A 23,834-nucleotide genomic window follows, 5' to 3' on the forward strand; every position below is an offset into this window, starting at 1 on the left:
TGGGGCCATAACCTGGACCCCGCTGCGCGTGCCGGTGGTGCCCGCAAGTACACAGCGACAGCAATAACAGGAGAGCGCAAACACCACGCTGAAGCAATGTTCTTTTCGTTTTTCTTCTTCTTTTTTTTTGTTGTCCCCCACTCGTGCTCCCAGCAGGACGTCACAGGATGGACTTTACACTCGATGATTCCCGCTTTTCAACTCAAGTAAAAACACAATAGAAAGCGCTCTCATGCTCCATCTGAGCCCAGTGAAAGCCAGGCATGGTTCACTTAAATAAACCCGCATTCCTTAGACACCGAACTATTTCTTTTAGTGATTTTGCCCTGCTCCCCGAGCGAAAGCCAGCCAACGTTAACACGAGGGTGGCTGTTTTTTCGCGCGCACTCTCGTCGGCAAAGTGCGAGCCAAGAAAGAGAGGAAGAAACGAGACACAAGGGCTCCAAAGCGTTGTGTCAGAAGCGTCTGGCCGTCCCAAGGCTCCGACCATAAAGATAAGTGGCGACAATTAGCGGCGTCGAGGAGCGATTATGAGGGCAATCGGTGGCGACACTCTCCCGCCGCAGACTGCCGCGTCGACGGCCACTCGGATGTGGCCATGGAAAGACATCGCGTACACCTGTTGATTCCGTAACATGACCCCGTTCCTGCTATCGTTCGGCACTTGGACCTCCATCAAGGACCCGCAGTCTTTCCGCGCTATTGGGGCGCAGACCAGACAGCAAAACGTCGCGCATGCGGCGCCTTCGGGGTGGTTTTGGGCGGCGGGTGTTCCATCCCACTACTCAGCTCGCATCCATATGCCTAATGCGCGCAGATGTCTGGCGCTTGAGCGGTTTTGCCTGCGTCAAACGGTATTCCACGCGCACAAAAGAATAGGTAGCTAAATAAGGAAACAAAGAAAGAAAGGAAGTCACGCAGAAACTTCTCTGGGAGTTGTCTAAGTATGCGCAAACATTGCGCCACTTGGCCATCTCCGCGCAGCTCCGGTGTCATTATCAATGTTATGACATTTCATCCGACCAGTATAAGCCTTTATAAACCCTTATCGGTCGTTATCAATCTTATCGGACTATACCCAACCTTTATCAAACCTTATAGGTTGCTATCAACCTTATAGAACTCGATCCGAGCCTTATCAACCCTAATCGGTGCTTATTAGCCTTATCAGAATTGCTCCGACCATTATAAGCATTTATCGCTCTTTAGCACCTTATCCATCCGCGTCGAACCATTATCACCGTGATGAACACTATATAACCCCTCATCACTCTTTATCATCCTTATCAACTCATTCGCTTCTTATCTCCCTGTGTTGCGCGACGTGAAGCGGATCAGCCTTCTGAGATCGATAGCATTTCGGTCGGTGAAGGAACGCCTCAACGGAACACGCATCCCGCGACAACCAAAACGCGTCGGGGACGTGGCGTGTTTGGCATTGAATTTTCGCGAAATCAGAATTTCCCTGATGCCTACAATACTCGAAGTTGACTCTACATGTGGTCCTGGAGATGGCTTTTATTGCACTATCACCAAATCTTTCAACGAAGCATTCATAGAAACTGTTCTTTGACATTTGTTTTGTACCGCCGGTACAACAAATTCATATCCGTTCCATTTCCGTTCAAAAAGGGTTCGCAGACAAGACGACCGGAGCCTGTAGACGTGGTGGAAAAGCCCTCAGAAAAGAGCGAGGAGAAATCAAACGAGGAAACCCGTACAAAAAGAGCAGAAAAGAAAGTTCGAATCTTTCAGACCGATCCGCTGCCATAAGTGCCACAGACTGGGACATATCGCTGTAAACTGCGGAAAGCCTAGCGTAGTTTTCTCCTACGTGGATGAAAAAGACGAAAATATGGAACTTTTAAGCCCATATCTTCACGACCTGCAAGTTAATGGTAAACCATGTCGGGTGCTGCGAGACAGTGCCGCGACGAGGGACATTGTCCATCCGTCTTACGTGACGGTAGATGACTTCACTGGAGAAATAGCATGGATTAAACAGGTTGTAGAAGAACACAGCGTCTGTCTGCCCATGGCCAAAGTCAAAATTAGTGGACCGTTTGGGGAGCTCGTGACCGAGGCGGCAGTTTCCAAATTTTTGTCGCTGCAGTACCCTTACATTTTTTCGAATCGGTCGGATCAGTTACTGCGTGACAAAGGGCTTAAACTGGGAGAGGGCGCAGTACAGGCGTTGACGCGAGGCCAAGCTGGGGAAAATCGCGTCGCTTTCGGGTGAAAATGCAAAAGCTTCTCCAGCGGAAGTAGCAAAAGAGGTAATTTCAGTAACCGAATCCGAGCTAGGCTCGAGGGACGAAAAAAACGGTTGAAGAAAGCCTGCCAGCAGACCAGCTCAATCAGAGCGGATCACTGGGGTGTCAAAGTTTACGCCTGCAGAAAGAGCCAGCTGACGCACTCGCAAGCGAGACAGGGTCACCGGCCTCAAAGAACTTTGATCGGCTTTTACGTGCGGACAAAGAGTCATTGGCAGCCGAGCAAAAGAATGATGACAGCTTAGCTAAATTGCATCACACAGCTAAAGAAGGCATTTGATAAACAAATCAAAGGAAAGATTGCTTATGGAATACTACTGGCCTGGCTGTTTCAGAGACGTAGAAAACTTTGTAAGATCATGCGACGCCTGCCTGCGCTCGGGTAAACCAGGAGAAACAGGGAAAGCTCCACTAAAAGTAGTGCCCTTAATTTCAGATACTAACTATGCTCTGAAAATGCCCGGTCGCAGGAAGGAGGTGAGGATATACCACTGCAATTTGATGAAGCCGTACGTAGAGCGGAGCGGAGTCGTTAACTGTACCATCAAAGAGCAGGGTGACACTAGTGCCAAGTTTAAGGAGTATTAAGACGACCTCAAACTCTGAAATCAGCCTAGAAGTAGTAAAACATTCGGTAAGCTAACATGCTCTTATACCCAAGCAGCTAGATGAGCTAAAAGAGGTGTTAGAGGAATATCTCGACAGATTCAGCGATCGGCCAGGTAGAACCGAACTAATAACGCATGAAATAGAGCTGACATCAACCGAACCCGTAAGATCAAAGCCTTACAGGGTGTCTCCACGACAGAGAGAAATTATGGAGGCAGAAATACAGCGCATGCTAGAGTTGGGAGTTATTGAGCCTACTAAGAGTGAATACACGTCACCGCTAATACTGGTAGAAACCCCTAACAAGGACCCTCGTCCGTGTATTGATTACAGGAAGTTAAATGCCATCACTAGGGATCAGCTGTACCCAATACCGAACATTGAGGAACGAATCGAAAGAGTTAGCACTGCTAAATACATTTCAACTATAGCTCTCGCGCGGGGATACTGGCAGGTTACCGTTTCAGAAAGTGACAGCCGCTATGCCGCCTTTATCTCACCTGTACGCACTTTTCGCCCTCTCGCACTCAGCTTCGGGCTGAAGAACGCGCTGTTTAGCTTCTCTAAGTTAATGGATATTGTCCTAGAAGACTTGCGGGAGTTGGCCTTGCCATATCTTGATGATGTAGCAAATCTTTCGGACAGCTGGGAACAACACGTATCGCACCTCAAACAAGTGTTCTCACGGTTGAGGAAAGCCGGTTTAACGATGAAGGCGGAAAAGTGTAGGTTTAGTTGTTCGCAGGTTACTTATCTGGGCCATGTTGTCGGTCAGGGCATGAGACGGCCGGCCGAGCTGAAAATAGCTACGATTGGAGAATTTTCTCAGCCGCGCACGAAAACAGACCTTCCTTCATTTTTGGGACTTGTGGGGTACTATCAACGGTACATTCCGAATTACTCGCAAATGGCAAGTCCATTAACGGACGCCCTCCGAAAGGGGGCACCAAGTAGCGTACACTGGGATAAGGACAAAGAGAACGCTTTACAAAGTTTGAAAACGCTGTTGTTTTCTCGTCCTGTGCTTCATGCGCCAGACTACGCAAAGGAATTCATAGTTTAGTGCGACGCAAGCGACGCAGGTCGCTTGCGTCAGGTCGGCGACGATAACGAGGAACATCCTATCCTCTATACCAGCCGTAAACTAAATGTAAGAGAGGAAGCCTACAGCGCTTCGGAGAAGGAATGTGCTTGTTTAGTTTGGGCAGCCTAGAAGTTGTCGTGGTACTTGTACGGAGCGAGGTCCATCTTTGAGACCGACCACTGTCCTCTGACGTGGCTCAATCAAATGTCACACAAAAATGGCCGCTTGCTCCGATGGAGCCTCACTCTCCAAAAGTACAACTTCTCCGTTAGATATAAGAAGGGCAAGCCGCATAGCAATTCGGATGGTTTGAGCAGACAAATCTGAATTCTGCGTTTAGGGATCCCGCCTAAATTTTGGGGTAGTTATTGTTAATTTTGTTAAGCCAAGAAGATCCCCTCTCGTTTAGCAAGACTCCATCCATGATTGCTCAATTTGTCAGCACAAAATTGCTTCAAAAATTGGCGTAGCGAAATGCAGCATTTTTTGTTTCTGCACTTTTGTTTTCGTTGAAGCCTAGCGGGTCTAAAGTGAGATCCAAGATACGTCGTCTCGGCGCAGAGCTGTGTTGTGGGGTTCGTTTTGCAGTTGCCTGTCCTTGCTGGATGTTTTGGGGCGGTGTCATCATTTCACAGCTGGTCGCTGCAAGCCAAGGCATCCCCCCTTGCCACCAGCCAGTCTCTTCCTGCCCAGCGGTTATCAGCACTGGTCAGTCGAAATTTTCCGGGCCATGGAGGAGCTGCCACGAACGGCCTGCAAGGGTACCGACCTACAAAATATTCATAGCTAGCCGCAGCGGTGGGAGTGGCGATATTCGGAGAACCAGACCTTGGAACGCGCCCGGCCCGCTGCGATGACTCGTTCTGGGCAAACAATAATACGCCGCGTCCCCAAGCGAGCGCCGCCGCTACGACTAAACGCGGTCGGCGGACCAAGTATTGTTCGTGGATTCGCCGTGGCCGCCACGGGTTGTTAGAAGCGGTGGAAATCAGGGGAGCTCCTGGAAGATATTTTGCGCTGCCGTCTCACGCAGCTTAGAAGTCATCGACAGACGCGGCGGCCATTGTCCGCAGAGTCAACACTGGGTTGAAAAGTCGCCTGCTCGGGGAAAAGCACCGTGTCTCCGAGAACCCACTCACCTCGGCGTGGTCAGTGAAACCTGTGCGGAAGTGTGTGTAACCCTCCCCGTTAAAGGCGGGTCGGCTACAATGACATTGAACGCTCCGAGTTTGTAGCAGGTTGAACGGCCGTTTTCCCTCACCTAGGAATCTAGGGAGGACAGAGTGTATATAACGAGCCGTTGGCGGCTCCTCAGAGTGCATTCCTCTTGCAGTCATGTAGACATGAACTGTAACGTTCTCATGTAATTACGGTAAATAAACCCATATTCCTCGTTCTCGATGAGAACAAGTCTCTCCTTTCAACAACGTCCTCAGCGTGGATAAGTTGGACGACGGCATGGGCCAGCTACCATCTATTTCATGCCCGACTCCAAACATTACAGGCCTGCGTCATAATCAGATCGTGGCTTTTAGAAGCTAAAATCCCAGATTTTTTTTTCTCATCTCTTATATGCACAGTATAAGCATTTGCACATTCCTCACAAAACAGTAGATCGTAGTCAGCTATGACACATGTTTAATAAGTCGCAAATATTATTATTATTATTATTATTATTATTATTATTATTATTATTATTATTATTATTATTATTATTATTATTATTATTATTTGTCGCTATCTATCAGTGACAATATAGTAGTAGTAGTAGTAGTAGTAAAAAACATTGTGGATGGTGAACATGTTCAAGTAAAGACACCTTTCTGTGCAGAGATTCTGTATTCCGCGTCACACCTACACCCACTGGCGCTATTGGTAACGCGTCAAGAGCTCTTTGCCCTTGCTGAATGAGTGACTGCGCCTCTGTTTCAGCAAGCTTACACGGACATCACTTGCCAGCACTTTCATGATGAAAGCGCTTATGGCAAATATATTGCTCACTTTCTTTAACTTCAAGAACATAAACCCATACTGTGACTTTACACTCATAAAACAGATGCACCCTTTGGGGTGTATATTTGTCCCACAACGATAATCGTTATCTGCATTGCTTGCGTTTCCTTTCTTGAAAACGCTGCACTCGCTACTTTCCTGTCGAGAATGCTGTCATGCGGATGTTGCGCAAGCCGTTTGTGACTTGGAAGTACCGGTCTCGCAGCGTTAAGGAAAGGAAATACGGGCAAGACAGATTACGACTGTAGGACAAGATACGACCCAAAGGATATAAACTTTTTGAAGAGTGTACAGAGGCCATAAGCATAGTCAACTTTCAGAGGCACTAAGATCACAGATAAGAACGATAACAACCCAGCCACTCTACAGCTATAGTAGCCGTTATAGCCACATCTCTTACTGCTTCCACATTTTTATATCAATGTAAGTGAAAACACATGCCCCAAAATCTTTTTCTTTCGTTATTATTCTTTCTTTTTTCTTTTTGTCATCCACGAGTCGCTATAGTGCATAGCGAGCATCAGCAATGTTGCGTGGTGGGAAAAGTTATAAAAGCAGTAAGAAATCGATAAAGCAATCTTGTTTCTCTTCTCTCTGAATGGCCAACGCTTAAGGATAACGCCAACCGAAAATAAGATGACGCGCTTGGCTCACATTTGCTACGCTTAACTCACTTCCCACTTGGAAAACTTCAAGTCAAAGACAATACATGGGCCTTCCCTCCCTCCTCTGCACGTGTCCTCACGAAAGATGTGTCCTCACGAATAGTGCGGTGAGGAAAGCGGAGAAGCAGGGTGCAGCGGAACCATGAGACGGAAAGCGGAGGAAAAGAAAAGTGTATATAGTGCCGCGCAAGACGGGCTCTGCTGCGACGACCGCTACGAGATGGCGCCAGAGTAGTGCGCCGTCGTGCAAATAACAGAGATCGCAAAAAATATAGAGAAAAAATGGAGGCTTTTCCTACAGCAGTCCGGGAACTTAAGGAACTGGCAAACGTTATGCAGCAGGAAATAAGACAGACACGACAAAAAATCTGTTGGATTGGAAGGAGAAAACTACGTAAGTAGTGAAACAAGGAGATAAAGCAAGCTATAGAAGCGTCTAGGGGTCATTGGGAAGCCAAAACGTTGAGATTACACAAAGATGTGCTCCTTAGATGGAAGAAATACCGGGGAAAGAAAAGGGTGGCGAGTGAGCTCGTGCAAAGAAACTTAAAGACGGAAGTGAACGTTGGGTGGATAACATTCGCAAAAGAGACAAAGATGCCACAATAAGATTCTGGAGCCATATAAGAGCCCTCGGGGCTCCAACTAAAATTTTGCAAACAGCTATAAGGGATGAAGACGGTAACATTTACTAAGGACATGATGCACTGCGGTACGTCACAGACGTTCGTGTAATTGGACGGACCACGCGTCACAGACGTTCGTGTAATTGGCGTGGACCACGCGTTCTATGCCGACGATATAACGGTGTGGACGAACCGCGCGGGGTCCGATGCCTGGGCGGAGGAAGCCCTGCAGAGAGCGGCAACGACCGTCCACGAGTATGCCACGACCTGTGGCGTGAACTGCGCTCCACAGAAATCGAAGCTGCTCATGGTACAGCCCGAAGACCAAAGAAAGAGCCGCCGCGGAACATAATTATCACCATCGACGGCACAGAGATCAAGCCAACGCAGCAGATCCGGATACTGGGCCTGCAGTTGCGCAGCGACGGCAAGGCGCACGCAGCCGTCGACAAAATCAAGACCACATCAGAGCAGGTCCTGAGCATGATCCGGAAAGTCACCAACCTGAACAGAGGAATCAAAGAAGACGCACTGCGCCTGGTGCAGGCATTCGTCGTGTCACGCGTAACGTACTCCGCCCCGTATCTCCAGCTTGCGAAGGTGAACCACGAGACGCTGAACACGACGATAAGAAAAGCAGTCAAACTCGCCATGGGCATCCCAGTCTACTCGTCAACGCAGAAGTTGCTGGAAATGGGTGCCCACAACACGGTGGAAGAGCTGGTGGAAGCACACCTATCCCACCAGAGAGTAAGGCCGAGCCGGACAGAGCGCGGTCGGGCCGTCCTACGCAAGATAGGATGGCAAATTGAACACCAACCGACAACGGAGCCGCTCCCCACAACGTGGAGAGACATTAAGACCAAGCCCCTCCCCCGGAACATGCAGCCGGGGAGGAACAACGAGAGACGCTCTGCGCGGGCCAAGGCACTGGCTCGACAGCTGGAAGAGGACCCCGAGGTCCTCTACGCGGACGCCTCGCTTCCCAAGCACGGAACCAGAGCAACGGCGGTCGTCACCACCATCGATAAACTGGTCACAGGCGCGTCGATACGGACGACGAATACAGCCGAAGCAGAAGAAGTGGCCGTGGCCCTCGCACTCGCACAACCGGGAGTGAGGACCGTGGTCACAGACTCCCAGACCGCCTACGCAAGTTACCGCAAGGGGAACATCTCTCCCGCGGCACTAGCGATCCTCACCAAATGCAAATCACCGGGACGGGCCGTTGAGCTCGTGTGGGTCCCGGCTCACTCGCAAGTGGAAGGCAACGCACTCGCCGACCACTATGCCCGAGAACTGTTAATCCGGGCCGAGGACGAGCCAGAGCTACCGCACCCCGTGACAAGCTACAAAGAAATCACGCAAATGTACAGAAGCGGCAGATGTAGGCTTCCCCGTCCGCATCCGCAACTCAGCCGAATGCAGCAAACAATCGTGCGACGCACGCAAGCGGGGTCGCTAGCGCATCCCGTGCTCTTGCACAAGATGTTTCCAACAGAGCATGACACTTCATGCCCTTTTTGCAGACGGTCAAACGGCACTCTAGCACACATCCTTGCAGAGTGCACTAAGCTCAAGAACCCCCCACCATCCCTACCCCCCATCCTCCCCAGCCTCAACCCCCCGAGCGATGGGAGACCTTGTTGTCCAGCCCCGACCTACCGACCCAGCTCGCGCTGGCGGCTAGGGGCCAGGAACTGCTGGACACATATGGGACCTGAGAAGAAGGTTCCACCCCATCTGGTGCCAGCGCGCACCAACCGTCACTAAGGGCTCACTACAAAAGTTTTTTCTCTCTCTCACAGACGTTCTTAGGGATAACTTCAGCACGAAAGGAAGCGTAGTTCAAAGAGATCCAGCAACAAAAGAGAAGCCTGAGAGGTCAAAGCTTAACATCGAAAGCTTTTATTGGAAAAAAAAAAAAACAGAAAATGTCCCTAATAGTACGGCAGCAGGACCCGATGCAATCCTATATATATAATACAGCTAATCATAAACAGCGGTCCAAAGAGCAAGCCACTGCTGACTGATGCCATAGAGCAAGTGATTAGAACGAAGAAAATTCCGGTTGGATGACGTGAAAGCAAGATGAACCTCATCTACAAAGGCAAATGTGATAAATATAAGACGAGCCGGTACAGGCCAGTAACATTAACGTCGGTGATATATAGAATGGCAATGTAAGCCATAAAATTGGAACTGTCAAAACGGGTGGGGAAAAATTATGTACTAGGGGAACTGCAGAATGGGGGTTCAGGCCATGCAGACGCATAGAGGATAATATGTTTGTGCTAACTCAGTGCATAGAGATTTCAGTAGCTCAGAATAGACCTTTATTGATAGCATTTCTAGATATTAAAAGAGCCTGCGACAACGTAGACAGGGAATTTTTATGGGATATTCTTAAGCAAGAAGGCATAGCTGACAATTTCGTAGAGCTGCTGAGAAAGATATGGAAACAACGGAGCACAAGTTGTATGGGAAGGCCGAAAATGTAATGAAATGGTGGAAATTCACCAAAGACCGAAGCAAGGATGTCCTGTCTCCATTGTTGTTCACGCTTTATGTTAAGGGCATAGAAAAACGACTGGAAAACCGCGAATTAGGGTTTGATTTATCCTACATGCGTAACGGACAAATGGTGCAACAGAAGCTCCCTGGACTAATGTGTGCGGACGACATGGAGCTACCAGCGGACAATAAAGAGTTTTGCAGACGCTTGCGAGTATCTGTGGCAATGCAGCGACAAATCTAGGCCTCAAGTTTAGCTCAGAGAAATCGAGAATTGTGATCTTTAATGAAGATACGAGTAATTACGTGGTGTCAATTCAACAGCAAGTCATACCCATAGTAAAGCAATATAGACACCTCGGCCTATACATAAACGAAGGAAAGACTTACTCAAGCACCCACCAAGAGAATCTCAAAATAAAGGGAAAGCGGAATGCTGCAATAATGAAGCACATATCATTGTGGGGCCGCAATAAGTACGAGGTGGTGCGTGGAATCTCTAAAGGAGCAATGGTGCCAGCGCAAACGTTCGCAAATGCCACTCTATGCTTAATATTGGACATCTTGTGTGGGTTGTAAGTTAACCAAAGGACGGTAGGCCGGTTGGCCTTGGAAGCCCACGGTCAAACCACAAATGAGGCAGTGCAGGGTGACATGGGTCGGGGCTCTTTTGCAGTCAGAGAAGCACAAAGCAAGATTGAGAGAGAGAGATAATATTTAATGACAGAAAGGTGGAGAGGTCGGCCTGAGTGAAATGCCTCTAGCCTGCTACTCCACGCTGGGGAAGGGGTTTGGGGAATAAGAGAGATAGGATGTGAAGAGGAAGGAAGGTGGTGGTATGGTGAATATGATGAGGGCTGCACACCATAATGTTTGTGTAATGCGCCCGTGTACACTTCACAGCACAGCACAGTCATCTTCAGAGCAAAATTAGTTTTGAAGAAAGACTCAGGAACATGGATGAAAATAAATTGGCAGCTAAAGTGCACAAGTATCTGTACTTGAAAAGCGTGGACACAAAATGGAGGAAGAGGTAAAGAAAGTTGGAAACAAAGCGCAAGGTAGTTGAAACTGTAAACAGACAACCAGGAGTCATCAGAAAGAAAGTAAGGGAAACAGAGACAGTTAATTGGATGCAAACAATGGAAACAAAAAGGACCATGGAGATTTACAAAAATCAGAAGAAAAATTACAAGGAAAAATCGATACGATAACACAAAGGGCAGTGCCTTGCTATTTGAGGCTCGAGCCGGTTGCCTAAGGACAAAAACATACCGGAGCAAATATTCGGAAATAGATAAGGCATGTGTATGCTGCAGCAAAAATCCGGAGACTAAGCACATCCTAATGGAATGGGAAGAGATTCACCCAGTGATAACCGTAGGTAACGTACACCTTCCAGAAGCGATTGGGTTTGAACTGGATGGGAGCGTCAGCCGGTCAGCAGTCGAGATAAGCGAGATACGTTTAGAGTATTGGTGGGGAAAAAACAAAGAGATTGATACGACCGGATCTCCTACAGTCATGGCTAGCGGTACAAGGTAGATCTTGAAGCAAAAAAGGTCAAAGAGATGTATACAAACATGCTATAGATAAAAAACATATATAGCATACCTGATTAAATCACGCAGGCTAAGTGACTTTTTCACCACACCATTTCAAAGCGGATGCCATTAAATCATCATCATCATCATCCGTTCACCGGTGAAACGCCATCGATAAGGCGTGCGTCGAGCGCCTCCACCGATACCATATTGGGGGCGAGCTCCACCACTGGAAAAGTGGCGCCACCGTCGGCGTGACGTGGCATGAGGGTTCACGTGGACACAAAGGCCGCGTCGGCTGCTTCGCAAGCGCCGAAGCGAGCTGAAAACGAAAGTTTAAGGTCCCCCCTGTGCCGCGGTTCTGATTAAGTGGTGTGGCTTTACCGCCTTGGGTGTCTGCTTGACAACATCTGAAAGTACTATAATAGGTAGTGACCAGTGGCGTAGCCAGAACTTTTGTTGGGGGGGGGGGGGGGGCTCACAATGCAGCTCGGCCTCCTCATAGAATTTGTCGAGGGATCAAATACATGAATAATAACTGCATTGTCATTGCCAAAGATGCTGCAATGGAATTCTTGAACGCTACGCACTGTCAAGTCAAGTATGTATTTTTTCATAAAAGAATATACCCGTATGTACCAACAATTCTGACCGAAATAACTGATATCAATGCTACTATGTTTTTTTTGTCTATTTAATAAGTAAAGAATATATCACGTGAGCTTTAGAACTATTTCAGTTCGAAACCAGCGAAGCAGTTCATTCCGCTGATATGAAAAATGTAAAGGCCGTGAAATGAACAAGTTTTGGACTAATATTTTAATAAAACTTTGTCATTCAAGAACCTTGTTTACATTTTTGTGCACATGCAACGGAAAGGGAAAATCTCAATGATGCTGTCCTTTGTTCCTATGTATTGCGTAGGAGCAGCTGCGTTCGGTCCTGTATCGTGAGTAATTGCACCGAAATGATAGTCGCAACCGAGAGCACATATAAAAAGCAGGAGTTCTGCAGAATATACAAGGGCAAGTCAAATGAAAGTGAGCCAATGCGAATATATGACAAACGGGGTACATTATTTAAAACTAGTCTCCATGAGCATTTAGAGATTTGTCCCGCTAACTAACGAGTCGCGTGATTCTCGTATCATACAGTTCCTTGGGTTGCTTCTTGAAAAAGTCTGCAACTGACTCTTTCACTTCATCGTCGGATACGAGTCTAGTTCCCTTGAGCTGTTTTTTCAATTGCCCCAAAATGTGGAAGTCGCAAGGCGACAACTTTGGGCAGTATGGCGGATGTTGAAGCGTTTCCCGCTTGAACTTTGCCTATTTTATGTTAACGACATCAACGACGTTGAGACGGGCATTGTCGTGGAGCAAGATGACCCCATTCGTCAATTTTCTACGTCGTTTGGTATTGATTGCGACACGCAGCCGATCCGGCGTTTCACAATATCGGAAATGATTGATAGCCTCTCTAGGTTTAGCAAATTCGATCAGTAATGGCCCCTGACGATATAAAAAAGTCAACACCTTTCCGGCGGAAATAACGGCCTTTGCTTTCTTTGGGGGTGGTCAATTCGAATGCTTCCACTGTAAGCTTCGCCGTCATGTTTCCGGCTCGTAGTAGTGGTACCACGATTCGTCCCTGGTCACAAGTGCAGACAAGAAGTCGTCACCCTCATTGTGATACCGGATTAGATGAGTCAAGGCAGCGCCGAACCTCTCCGTCTTCTGGCAGCAGTTCAAAATCTTCGGCAACCATTGCCCACACATGAGCCGATAACCGAGATGTTCACGAATTATGGCGTGAACCGAACCGTGACTGATGTTCACACGCCCTGCCTGTTCATCGATGAATATCCTCTGTTCATGTTTAACCAGCTCATAAACCTTTGTAATTATGTTGGGGGTGATTGCACGGTGGCTTTAACCAGGTCTTGGATCGTCTTTGCAACTATCACTTCATTCTTTGAGCCGTTTCCTCCAACGCTTCACTGTGGCCAATGGAATGCAATGTTCAACGTAAATGGCATCCATACGGCGACTAATTTCATTTTTGGAAACGCCTTCAGCTGTCAAATTGTCACAACACCGCGCTGTTCTACTTTTGGAGCGTCCATTATGTCACGCAACCATATTCGACCCAGTGTATGATAGCAGCAAGACGGGTATATAAGTGTGTGGTGTGCCTCCGAATAAAAGCAGTTGTAAGTGGCGCTCTGTCCCGTCTCCTTCCTTGTGTCGTGTGTGTTTTCGCGCCTAGTGCCCAAGCTGAAATGTGACCAACTCGCCCAACAAGACGTCATTTTAAGATAGCATTAACGAACATTTATTCTCGCACCTGCGTGTCACTTTCGCAAATGATAGATGCCTGTGTGCTACCCGCATGCCTTACGGATAACCGTTATTGAACGGCGTTGGTTGGCTCACTTTCATTTGACTCGCCCTCGTACATTAGAAATGCGAAGAGACAATGGGATATACAAATGCGAAGATACAGCTTGATAAAGGGCAAAAAAGTGCCACTGGAAACAAAGTTCGCTGCACGTATACACAAAACCTCGCAAGAAGATATTTAAATACAAGTCTCCAATAAATCTACGTATCTAAGAAAAAGTCACTGTATATTGACACGTGTACTTGTTTATCTTTATCGGGCGACATGTTTCACCGCCTAAATGCTATCGCACAGCGCAGGACGCGCCTGCGTGTATAGGAAGAAGAAATATTCAAGCTATTAAAATGACAGACAACCGCTCAGAACATGAATGGAGATAACCCCGCTGATGGAAAAATTGCCTAAAACGTGACTAAAACGAACCATGTTTTTCTCATTAAACGTAGACTTATATTTTTAATTCTTCACTAAAAGTCGCGAAAAATGACCTTTGGCGACCCACGCGGCAGAAATATGAAGATGCATAAGAGGCCTATCACGTGACCGCTTGTTAGTGTACGAGGTTTCTGGTCTTTTTATTATTATTGCAGCGCAGTAAACTTTTTTCTGTTATAAGCATTTCTAACTTACGATGTGCAGATAGGTCTTCGTTTGTAGTGAGTAGAAAAGTGGCGCTGCTTTTGCCTCCGCCTTAATGCCCCTAAATAAAAAAATTAGGGAGGTTACTAGGGACCATAGCATTACTTCGCCTCGTTTTCGATGAGTTGGCTTGGCTCGTCTATCAACAGAATAACGACGACGGGGGCCAGCGAACCGTGACGTAGGCGTGTACTTGGCGGAAAAACGCCGTAAAATATAAGATAGGTCTGCACAACAACACGAACTTATTGTACCAGCTTTTTATTTTCAAGAGTGGTAGAAAAGGTCAAACTCACTCACTCCTGTGAAAACCCGCCGTCGTTGCTCAGTGGCTATGGTGTTGGGCTGCTGAGCACGAGGTGGCGGGATCGAATCCCGGCCATGGTGGCCGCATTTCGATGGAGGCGAAATGCGAAAACACCCGTGTACTTAGATTTAGGTCCACGTTAAAGAACCCCAGGTGGTCGAAATTTCCGGAGTCCTCCATTACGGCGTGCCTAATAATCAGAAAGTGGTTTTGGCACGTAAAACCCCATAATTTTTAACTCCTGTGAAAGCAGAACGATGGGCGGCTTTCTGGGAAGGATTTGGAGTGAGGATCAACGGCGAATATCTCAGCAACCTTCGGTTCGTAGATGACATTGTCCTGTTCAGCAACACTGGGGACGAGTTACAACAAATGATTGAAAACCTTAACAAAGAAAGTGTAAGAGTGGGCTTGAAGATCAATATGCAGAAGACAAAGATAATGAATAATAGCCGGGCAAGGGAACGAGAGTTCAGGATCGCCAGTCAGCTTGTACAGTCTGCGAAGGAGTACGTTTACCTAGGTCAATTGCTCACAGGGGACCCTGATCATGCGAAGGAAATTTACAGAATAAAAATGGGTTGGAGTGCATACGGCAGACATTTTCAGATCCCGACTGGAAGCAATTATCACTATATCATTGAAAAGAAAGGTGCACCATCAATGCATTAAAGACGCCCAGTTTTAACGCGACAGCGTTAAGGAGCCCGTGTCGCAGAAAATCCGGCGTCGGACGTCGTTTCGGCAAAAAGATTTTCGAAGCACGCATACCCAGGCCCTCCATGTGACCCAAGGAATTTACCGAATGAAATTAATTTCTCAAGCTAAAATACGTGGAAAAATCGTAAACTACGAATTACATCCTACAGATATGATAGATGTCGTATTGTAATTTGACTATACGAGAAAACATAACTCTGTTACGTGAAAACTCAAAGAAACCGCTTTTCCAGCGTTTCTACAATTCACCGACCGGCCGCCATTTTTTTTCCAGTGTCCGCCATTTGCGCGCGCCGGCGCGCGGGTGTCTTGGGGGCCGCGGAGCGGCGCGCCCGTTTCCTTGCGATACCTCCAGCTGGCGCTCGCCTACGCCGCATCGCGGCTCACGCAAGAGCCCTCGTTTCTACTACAAAGGCCGCTTTCGTGCATATCGTTCGCGGCCAGCGTTTCCCGGCAAACATTACGGTTACATACGCTCTAGCTGCCGGGAAGCATCAGAAGCAGTCAGGGATCTTTGAATGCTATCGCGTTCCACCCTTAAAGGCGAAGCTTGAGCGTCCTCCAAATTTTTATCGCAAAAAGTCTGTGCAGTAAAATTTTTTATGGTTTTACTTGCTTTGGTGCGCCCTCTCTTGTCGGCCGGTACCAATTGTAGCTTTAGCCAGGTGAACTGCTATTTTTAACACTGTTTTGTAAAAGTAACACGTAATTTTTGCCACAGAAGCCGCCTGTCTGCAACATGAAGCTATATACGAAAGAAACTTTTGTTGAAATCGCGTCATTTTACGCGCGCTTCTTGTTGTTGGAATATTGATCAGGGACAATGATCAAAGATAACAACATTATATTGAAATAAACCAGGCTTATTAACTGTGTGGCGCGAAAAGATGCATATTGCTACACGCGGGTGGTATATGTTTGTTTGAACGAGGCGCGTGGGCGCCATCACTCCAGAAAAGAGGATGAAGAACGAACTGGGCTCGCGCTGTGAACCTAACCGGTCAGCGCTGCAACCGTTGTTGTAAATATAACCTGTAAATAGTTGCTCGTCTTATTGACTCGTCCTTCGCGTAACAATATGATCAATGCACTTCTAGGTAAATCTAAGTATACATAGACATATATATCCACGACATGTATGTAAGAGAAAAATTATCAGATATTCTAAATACACTGATTGAAAAAGTGAGAACTCCCGATCGACCGGAATAAGCGTGTTTCTTTTAAAAGCTGCACCAGCCCCAGGTGAACTAATCGACTTACCGAGAAAAGGAATCAAGGCAATTATTGGACGTCAATATGAACAACAGTGTTAGGGAAAATATATTGCTTATGTACTCAAACTGAATCGGGGAGACTCGGAAGTCTTTACATAGTGTAATCTCCGTGAATTGTCTGGCGATCTCCTTCAACGTGCAGGCGAAATGAGGTAGAAACATATAGTCTAATCGAATGGTATTTGCCATTCAGATCGTATTCGACTTCTGAATTCACTATTAAAAATTATCGAATATAGCTGTTTCCATTCGAATGTAACGCATAACAGCACTTTTGAAGTCTCGAAGGTGAGGGCTCGACTTAAGTGAGGACTCTTATTCTGAATGATTGGCTGCTGGAGAGTCGTGGCTGTTGCGCGGAGGCGCATCAGTTCCTGATAGAATTAACGCACGCCGGGTGCTAATCGGTTCTGTTGAACAAGTTGCCAGCTTTCTTTCAATATAAACACCCCGTTTTGGGGCAGCTATAAATAGCTGCTTAGTAGAGCGGACGTACAGTTGGGAACGGCATTATATTTAGGCATGAAACATAAGACCTTAGAAAAAAGATGAGGGACGCCGCTACCTTCCTCTTTTTTTTTTTTCCTTTTTTTAAACATATTCTGGCATCTTACGTCTGGCGATAAGATTATGAAGCACCCTGTTCCGTTTTCACCACCTGTGGTTCTTTAGTGTGTACCTAAACAGAAGTACACGCGTGTTTTTCCATATCGTTCCCATCGGATTCCGCGCCCTAGTTTGAACCCGTGAGCTCGAGTTTAGCAGTGCATTGCAACGCCATATCAACTTTGTAGCGACTAATTAGGCTACCGCGCCGCCTTTCTTTTTTCGTTGTTGTTATTATTGAAGCTTGGGCTGAACAAAAAATTTCACACGGCTTACAGGCCAAAGATTAGCATACATACATAAAACTGTTTTCGGCGCCTGAGGTCCGACCGCAATAAAAGAACCCGTACCAATTACTCCGAATTATGTTACGCGAGGAAGACGGAAACATGAATGGAATGTTGCACTACAGCTTCTTTTTTTTTTTTTTCACCTTTTCTAAAGAATAGTTCCCGCAAATCAGTACAGGGTGCCGGATGGGGCAGATATGTTTGTTTGAAGCGGCAAGTATAGGAAGTTTACACATGTTTTTCCGTCTGCGTTTCGCAAGACCTACTGATGGAAAACTATATGCGCAAAAATGCACACGAGAGATACACGCTGCTCGAAGAATAAAAATAATTGTTTTCCAAAGGGAACCGTAGAATAACACAGTATAATGAAAACAGACACTGCGGCCGGAATGCACGCGCAATCACCGAGAGGCATTAAAAAAATAAACTGAAATAAAGAAGAGGAAGAAATGCATCTATTCCTAAGGCATAAATGCATGTCATATCCAATAATAAACACCGTTTGAGCGGTCTGAACGCATATTGCCGCGCGAAGTACGAATGACCCTTCTGAGAAGTATTGCCAGAACCTTGATGCGGCTGTCGGTTTGGACCGGCGGCGGCGTGGTGGTCGTTTCTAGTCGGCGGCGGCGGCGTCATCGGCGCGTTCCATATAAAGTCCCTCACCTTAATTCCATAGAGTTGGCATGCGCGTTCATTGGCGACGGCGCACGGCCATCTTTCGTTGGCGGCGGCGGCGTGGAAACCGAAACCACAAATTTAAAAAGCCGTTTCGCTACATCCTTCGTTGTTAAACTGGTTGAAATTCTAGTCTTTTCATACTAAGGGCTGAGATGACCAAATACAGAGGTGTTGCAAGTGAGAGAAATACAAAACGTTTTGTAAGTTTTCTGCTCTTCAGCCGACATATATGTTCTTTAAATTGGGCACATATACTAAAATCGTCTATGTTGAGTGTGTTTGTATATTCCTTTCACCACGAATATGCAGAGCCTTGATGTTGCGTCGTAGTCGCAATCGTTTTCTTTTTTTGCTAAGCCTCGGTTTATACGAGATATTTTCCACTGAGCAAAGAGTCAGTGAATTCGTCTAGAATAGCTAAGCCAGCACTGACGTCCGTGATACTCTCTTTATATGTCAACCTTGCTTCCACTTGTTCTGAATGAGATTGTGTTTACACACTATGCAATACGCAAAAGAAAAAAAAGACCTCTTCTATGACCAACTTTTGCTGGGTTCAGCCCTTACGCTGTCAGTCAATCAGCAGATGTTGTAATGCACCTTCCCGACTGGACAATAAATTAAATCACTTGCTCTGAATATTAATCACCCTTTGCTAATGTAACTTTTCTTATAACGTCCTTTTTCCCTGAAGAAAAAATAATCAAAATACTTTTTCAGTGCAGCAGGTGAAGGCATTGCTTGGATCCACAATTATTTTCCCAAAAGAAGTTATTTTTTAACCTGCACGTCGAAACTGTTTCATAGTTAATTGCAGCTATCGGTGCCAGTTGCATTCAATTCTTTATATGAATGCTTCAAAGAAACAGCACCATGCAGTAGACATGTAAAAATAGTTTTTAAATGTAGAAACGTAGAAAAACTCCTTCGAATGCAACGGCCAGGTAAGGGAATGCGAAAACTTCCAGCCGGCATCTTAAACGCATCGGGGCCAGAAATTTCTATCTTGCCTACAAGTTCCATATAATCTCGCGTTGATGCCGTTTTCAGACATATCGCCGATTCTACCCGCAACTACAGTTCCCACGACCTTCAAGCCGTGATTCCGACGTTCCGAGGTTATTCGCGTTACGCCGTACTGCGCTTTTGAAGAAGTTTCGGAATTCCACGTTGCGCTGACTTGTGGCGACACGCATGTGCAGACGCGTGGACAGCAGGGTTGTATTGCTTCGTTGCTCCCCTGCTTGACATGATTCTATGCTTGAGACAGGCAAAAGAATTAAGCAAGACAGCACAAGATCTGAAACGAAACTGGAAATCTTTATTCTTATTTAAATGGCGCGCCTATATCGCCGACAACATGGAGGGAGGAAAAATTTTTGCTTCCTCCATGGCCAACATGATGGCCAACAAGAAACATCGGCGGCGGCGGCGCGCCGTTCTCTCGGCGCACACATATTTATTTAATTATTCAAAAGAACCTTACAAGCCCTATGGCAGGGCATAAAGTAAGGGGGGCATTTTAAACAGTAAAGATATAAAAAGTACAAATTTCCAACAGGAACACTGCAATAAAAAGATTGCCGTGTTATACAATATTGAAGGCACAGGGAATACAAAGCAATATGTGAAGGCAGACGAATACTTGTTACCATTAACAGAGTAAAAGGAATAGTGTTTATGAAAATAATGTACAACATTGCAAAAATGCGCAATGAAATGCACTAGGCTGGGCATTCGTGAACGGCATTGAATGGGTAAAGCGTGAGTAACTGACAGCGGAATGTGTCGGGGTTAGATATGGAGGCTATGTTCAGAGACGAATGGCACGAGGTAGTGCACATTAATTAAAAGCATTTATTTTGGCGCACACCTCTAGATGCGGCCCAATAAATCCACTTCGATCGCAGCGCTGCCACAGTATTTTTTGTCGTCGCGTGACTCACTGCAAAGCATTCGCCGCCCCAGCCGCTCGTCCCACTCAACCGTATTCTAGGACACTCTGTGCCGTGAGTGACGTGACGACATATGTGCGGTCACATGGGAACAAGAAATTGCGATATTTTGGAACTCCCTCCTGCTTGTTTGGTCGCCTCGTATGTCGTTATTTGTGAGGGCCGATGTAGCAGCATAGCTGTGGTGGCTAGCATAGCGGACGACCAAGCAAGCTGGAGTGAGTGTCAAAACGACGCAATGTTCTGTTCCTACATACTGTAAATAGCCTTCTGGTAATGAAACCGAAACTGGGCGTGGAGAAGCTGGTTTAAATTTCGTTTCGACAAGTGGACTTGTCAAATCAAATCAAATCAAATCAAATCAAAAGTTTATTTCACCAGAAAATTCTGGGTAGTCTTCAGGGCTAAAAGCTGCTCTGGGCAGCTTGACTGAGTCCCTGAAGACCCTTACATTGGCAGCATCCGACGTTCACAGCACATATATGCATATGAAATCATAATTATAACATGTGAGCAATACTGTAACAAGTTTACGTAAGGCTCACTTGAAGTTAACATACAGAGTTGCAGCAGGGTTCACATCAATTGTTTTATACAGCATAAAATAAACATCATCGTTTAAAGACTTTTGACTGTACAAGGAAAAAAAGAAAAAAAAAGATGTAAATAAAAATAAAATTCTGTTTATTTAACAGGTTTCACAAACAATAAAGAGTAAAAATAGCACTGATAACAGACATCGCGCAACGATGACAGGACCAAAGAAAAAAAAAAAATGCAATAAGTACAGGATGGGCAAAAGCCACGCAAACAAGACACATGCACGCCATCCCAAAGATAACTATGCGACCTCTATTTACGACATTGATGTGAAGAACTGACATAGCTGCCGTTGTCTAGCAGTAGTTAGTTCAGGAAATTCGTTTAGAATAGATGGTAAATTGAAGTGGAGTGCCTGTGAGTTGTAGGTGGTTCGGTAACGAGGAACAGACCATGTTAAAGTATGTCGCGTAAGCCTATTAGGGTAGTTAGGTGTTAGGTTTGATATAGTTACAAGGAATTCTTTATAAGTGTTTGAAAAGAAGAAGGATCGCAAAATCCGAAATTTGTATAAGTGCTGTACCCGTATGATGCCATATTCCTGAAACACCGTTTCAGTTGAAGCCAGGTAGGAAATGTTTGCAACATGGCGAAGAATCTTTTTTTGTAAAAGCAAGATTTTATTTAAGTTCCGTTTAGTTGTGGTAGCCCAGACTAGACTACAGTAGTTAATATAGGATGCGAACAGTGCGTAATACACTTGAAGTTTTACCTTTGAGGGGAGTAAGCGTTGACATCGTGATAATGCTCCAGTAGTTGATGACAGTTTCCTACATAGTTCTTCCACATGCGAGTTCCAACTAAGGTGAGCGGAAAACGTAACGCCGAGTATCTTGTGTTCGTTTACTACAGCTATGTTCAGACCTTCATATACAATAGGGCTTAACCGTGTAACTACTTTACTCCTTGCACGAAATATAATAATTTTGGTTTTTAGAGGATTAATCTTTATTTCGTTAAGACGCGACCATGTGGATAGCTTTGAAAGTGTGTTATTACATTGAAGGACTAGATCATTTATGTTTGGCCCAGAAAATAGTATGCTACTGTCATCGGCATATATGATAAATTTTGCTGATTTTTCAATATTTACGAGGTCATTGATATAAAGATTGAACAAGAGGGGACCCAGAATGCTCCCTTGTGGCACACCTCTTGAAATAGGACGGAGAGACGATTGGAAACTCTGCAAACATACGTTCTGCTGGCGGTTTTTTAAGTAAGATTTCAACAAGTCCAAAGGTTTCCCACGAATTCCACATGCGAACAACTTGTCCGCAAGAATCTCATGACTGAGAGAATCGAACGCCTTGGAGAAGTCAATAAAAAGGCCTAACGTGTAAAGTCTGTTATCTATGTTGGAAACTATAATTTCTTTCATTGTTAGTACAGCTGTTTCTGTCGACCTTCCCTTACGAAAGCCAAATTGCGCATCTGATAAGATATGTTTATTAGAGAAAAAAACAGTTATACGCGTACAGATTATTTTTTCTAAGCCTTTGGAAAAAACTGGCAGAACGGATATTGGCCTGTAGTTTTTCATGGACTGATGATCACCTCCTTTGTGTATTACAGACACCCTTGCTATCTTCATTTCTTCGGGGAAAGCAGCAGAAGTTAGTGCAAGGTTAAATATATGCTTTAGAACGGGAGAGATACATGCAATGACGTATTTTACTGGCTTTATCTGCACGTCATTTATATCCAAGGCCCTGCTGTTTTTCAGGTTTATGAAGGTTCTGAAGATTTCAGATTCATCGGTTGGAGCTAAAAACAAGCTGTCACTAATGTTGTAGTTCAAAAATTGCGTATGTGACACGTTCGTAGGGCTCTTCTTGTAATCAGGCACGCCAGCATTCACAAAGTATGCATTGAAGTGTTCAGCTAGATTTGTGCCAGTAATATGCTGACCATTAACTGTGATACTATCTGGAGTGATATGCTTCTTGCCGCGACCCAAAACAGAGTTCACCACCCTCCAAACAGCCTCTGGGCGTTTCTTATTGATATCAGAGAAAAGTGAATGATAATAAATAATTTTAGCACGCTTTAGCTCACTGTTTAGCTTATTTCGTAGTGCCTTGAATTCTTTCAGCTGTGACGGGCACCGTGTGCGTAGAAATAGATGATACAGTTTATTTTTATTTTTTATCATTACTAGGTGGTCGCGTGTAACCCATGGCTTCCTTATCTTTTTAGATTGTTTAAGAGTTTTAAACGGAAAATGCTTAGTGTACACGTGAAGAAAGGTTTCAAGAAATCTGCAATAGGCTTCATTTACGTCTCTTGTACGCGTAACATGTGACCAATCGCACTTAGTTATTTCATGTTTGAACGACTGCAAGGCTGTTTCAGATAAGTGCTGAACAACGAGAGGCTCAGGTTCGCGTCTTTTGTCACGTATAATGCTATCAAATACAGCAAATATGGGGCAGTGGTCACTGAGACCTGATGCCAACGTTCCCGCATGCAGTACAATGGTTTCGACGTTCGTAATTATTAAGTCGAGAGTTGATGCAGTAGTAAGTGTCACGCGTGTCGCAGTACTAATTAAATTAGTGAAACCAGTAGAGCCAAGGATATTTTTGAAGGCGGTCGTTTCGCGTGTGTTCTCCGAGATATTTATATTGAAGTCACCGCCGCTAATAAGGTTAAAATTATTTACTGAGATGTAGTCTAGGAAGCTTTCGAGGTAAGTAAAAAATGCATACGTATTGCCACGTGGTGGGCGGTATACGACAGCTATGAACTCTGTGTTGTCCCGCAGTGTTAGTATTTCGTAGTCATCAGTAACCCTGCAAAACTCTGGTACTAAGACATACGTTTGTCCCTTTTTAACATATATAGCGACGCCTCCACCTCGTTGTTGAGGCCTATTTAGAAAGAAATTATTATAGCCAGGTAAATTTAGCACAGTGCATCCATCATTATACCAAGTTTCTGTGATTAGTACGGCAGAAAATTGGAAACTAAATGCAGTTACAAAATCATATATTTCTACATGCTTACTAGAAGCTGAGCGTGCATT

This window comes from Dermacentor andersoni, chromosome 1 (genome assembly GCF_023375885.2).
Source record: "Dermacentor andersoni chromosome 1, qqDerAnde1_hic_scaffold, whole genome shotgun sequence".
NCBI lineage: Eukaryota > Metazoa > Arthropoda > Arachnida > Ixodida > Ixodidae > Dermacentor > Dermacentor andersoni.